At 41.7% G+C, this 3888-nt stretch overlaps 1 non-coding gene across 1 annotated transcript; it reads left to right on the forward strand.

The window, feature by feature from the left end:
• The first annotated feature begins 3068 nt into the window (after positions 1-3068).
• LOC123325739 lies at positions 3069-3184 on the forward strand. The gene has a single exon (XR_006540598.1). It is a non-coding gene; the product is annotated as a U5 spliceosomal RNA (small nuclear RNA).
• The last annotated feature ends 704 nt before the right edge of the window (positions 3185-3888 follow it).

A 3888-nucleotide genomic window follows, 5' to 3' on the forward strand; every position in this document is an offset into this window, starting at 1 on the left:
TGCAATCAGACATGGGTTCACGCTTTGGATTCAGAAGCCCTGGGAGCTGCATGAGTTAACTTTCCTTGCGGTTCTCTAACCAGTGAAAGCTGCACAGGACCCTTCCATAATGAAGCAGAGAAAAGTCCAGAAGGTGAATGTCCTCTAAAGCTTAGGAGCAAGGAAACACTCTTCAAAGCCTTCAGAATTGCTCCTTTCCTGTCCATTAGTGCCTGAATCCCTGGACAACGCCTGTGAGCATAGCTATTACCGTAGGGTGGGAACTTTGCATGTTCGTGGATCTCTAACTTCCCATTACGTTGTGAAATATAAAAAGCATGCAAAAAGTATCAAAATGGGGGCACCTGGGTGGCTCAGTCGTTAAGCATCTGCCTTCGGCTCAGGTCATGATCCCAGGGTCCTGGGATTGAGCCCTGAGTCAGGCTTCCTGCTCAGCGGGAAGCCTGCTTCTCCCTCCCCCACTCCCCCTGCCTGTGTTCCCTCTCTTGCTGTCTCTCTCTCTGTCAAAAAATAAAAAAATAAAAAATTTAAAAAAGTATCAAAACAAATGTGTGCATGGATGAACCCAGCAGACGTTACTCTAAGTGAAAGCAGCCAGTCACAAGGGGCCACAGGTTGTCTGCTTCCATTTATATGAAATATCCAGAACAGGCACTTTAGAGATAGAAAGTAGATTAGTGGTTGCCAGAGGCTGGGGAACAGGGAGTGTTTGTGTGTGTATGTGTGTGTGGGGAGGAATAACTGCTAATGGGTAGAGTTTCTCTTTGAGGTGACAAAAATGTTCTAAAATTAGATAATGGTGATGATTGCACAACTCCAAATATACTAAAAACCGTTGAATTATACACTTTAAATGGATGAATTGCATGGCAAGTGAATCATATCCAGTAAAGCTGTTTTTAAAATGTAAGACTTTTTATTTATTTTATTTTTTTATTATTTTCTTAAGATTGTGTTTATTTGACAGAGAGAAAGAGGGAGAGCACAAGCAGGGAGGAGGGGCAGAGGGAGAGGGAGAAGCAGGCTCCCCGCCCAGCAGGGAGCCTGATGCGGGGCTCGATCCCAGGAACCAGAGATCATGACCGGAGCCGAAGGCAGACGCTTAACCGACTGAGCCACCCAGGCGCCCCTGTAATAGACTTTTAAAATAATTAAAATGTAAAATTTAAAATACATGTTACATATGATTGACTAGTTATGAGCAAAGGAACCAGCAAAGTCGGGGGAAAAGTGCCAATTTAAAGACAGTGTCAGGGGCGCCTGGGTGGCTCAGTCATTAAGTGCCTGCCTTCGGCTCAGGTCATGATCTCAGGGTCCTGGGATCGAGCCCCACATGGGGCTCCCTGCTGCGCGGGCAGCCTGCTTCTCCCTCTTCCACTCCCCCTGCTTGTGTTCCCTCTCTCTATCAAATAAAAAAAAAAAAAAAAAGAAGGTGTCAAAGTTGGGAAGGAAAATATTTATATATATAATCAGCTAGAAAAAAAAGAACTCCAATTTCCTTTCTCAAGGTTGTTTCTTTTCTCTAATTTGATACTTTGATACTCACAATAGTTAGGGAACCCTTGTAGGCGGGTCGGATCTAGTAACTGAGCGCCACAGAGGAAAGAATGGCACATTTTATTTTATTTTTTTCTTGGGGGGGGTTCTTTTTTTAAAAATTTAAATTCAATTAATTAACATACAGTGTCTTATTAGTTTCAGAGGTAGAGTTCAGTGATTCATCATGTATGTAACACCCAGTGCTCATTCCATCCAGTGCCCTCCTTAATGCCCATCACCCAGCTACCCCCTCACCCCACCCTCCCCTCCAGCAACTCTCAGTTTATTTCCTATGATTAAGAGTCTCTTGGGGCGCCTGGGTCGCTCAGTTGGTTAAGCGACTGCCTTCGGCTCAGGTCATGATCCTGAAGTCCCGGGATCGAGTCCTGCACCTGGCTCCCGCTCAGCTGGGAGTCTGCTTCTCCCTCTGACCATCTCCCCTCTCATGCTCTCTCTATCTCACTCTCTCTCTCAAATAAATAAATAAAATCTTAAAAAAAAAAAAAAGAGTCTCTTATGGTTTGTCTCCCTCTCTGATTTTGTTTTGTTTTATTTTTCTCAGGTTTGTTTCCTTTACTAACCAGAATCAAAAAGCACATTAAAGAACAATACATACAGAACAGCACATTTTAAAAGCATACTATAAGGGTGGGGTGCCTGGCGGGTTCAGTCCAAAAGCACCTGACTCTTGATCTTGGGATCATGAGTTCAAGCCCCACAATGGGTGTAGAGATTACTTTAAAAAATAAATAAATAAACTTAAAAAAAAAAGTAAAAGCATAGGATAAAGAGACACGGGATCTGAAGCTGGAATACAAGATTTCATCTCTCAGAGCAGCAGGTGGGGCAGGAAACCTGAAGCCAAACACGCAGGCTCCAATTTTAAACAGGACCCTGGCAGGAATTTTTCTCAAACGGCAGACAAAAATGCAGAATGGTGAAGAGTGTATAATCTGCAGGTGCACGGTTAAAACAGGACAAACAAAACACCCGTGTGCCTACCACGCAGCTTACGAAAAAATACAACCTGTGTGCTCTTCCCAACCTTACCCCTCCCCACTGAAGGGAGGAACCACTGTCCTGATTTTTATATCAATCACTCATTTGCTAATTTTCTCGTATTCGATTTAATGGCAGTCTTTAATCGACAGAAACCAAACTCAGGTGTACAAATATATAAAACATAAAACCCGAGTCTCTTATCAATAGGGCGTTTAGATCTCAGTCAGCCAATCCTCTGCTTCGCCCGGTAACGGTGACGCCGAGGTACAGCGTGAACACTAACCTATTTTCCCAACTGACAGAGCGGTGACTTGATTATTTGCATACCCACAGTGCACTGCGGTCGGTACAAGTTTAAAACAATAAAACTTTAAAATTCCTCCACTTATACATCTTACAGTTAGGTCTCTACTTAGAAAATAACCTAAAAGTTTTTATTCAGGCACTGAGTCTTGCGGTTAATTAGACACCATCAGTGAACTAGGAGTTTTTTTTTAACCGAGGCATGAGTTACAACACCAAACGCTACACTCTGGTTTCTCTTCAGACCGCATAAATCTTTCGCCTTTTACTAAAGATTTCCGTGGAGAGAAACAAGTCTGAGTCTTAACCCAATTTTTTGAGGCCTTGTTTTTGCAGGGCTTATTTGTTCTTTCAAAAAGAGGTGAAATGTTCAGAGTTGGTGTGTGTGGGCTTTCTGTAAGTAGTGTAACAACTGTCTACAGGGCGGTTCAATTGTTTTCGTTGTTGTTATAGAATCTTTCATATTTAGAATCATGGTTAGTTTTTTTTTTCGCCTTTTTTTACTTAGAGTTAGAGTTCGCGTTTTCACACCTCGAATGTTTTTAGGGTGATGAGGTGTCAATCGCGTTATTTCGTTCTTTCTTGCCTGCTTCTTGTAATATATCGGTGTCTTTTTTCAGTTCTTTGGAACTATTTCTTTATTTGAAACCGAGGAGTTCAATTGTTTGGTTACGTGTGTTGGCCGTTTCTTTCTTATGGTTCACTTGTCAAGCCGCGTGAAGCTTTCCCTTTGTTTTTGTCTTATTTTTCTTTCCTTTTCCCTATGTTCATCTGTTTTGTTTTTTAACTTCCACATACGAGGTAAATCATGTGGTATTTGTCTGATTTATTTTGCTTAGCATTAATACTGTTCCATCCACATGTTTGTAAATGGCAAGATTTCATTCTGGCTTTAAAGTTTTACAAGCCAGTTAAATAAGAAGGAAGGCTCTCTTGCTCTCTAGTCAAGTAGAAGCAGGGGGATTTAAAGTTTTTTGTTTTTTTTAAGCTGGTTAAATAATTAAGAAGGAAAGCGTATGAGGTTGATTTTATTTAGTCCAAGAT

This window comes from Neomonachus schauinslandi, chromosome 9 (assembly GCF_002201575.2).
Source record: "Neomonachus schauinslandi chromosome 9, ASM220157v2, whole genome shotgun sequence".
Classification (NCBI taxonomy): domain Eukaryota; kingdom Metazoa; phylum Chordata; class Mammalia; order Carnivora; family Phocidae; genus Neomonachus; species Neomonachus schauinslandi.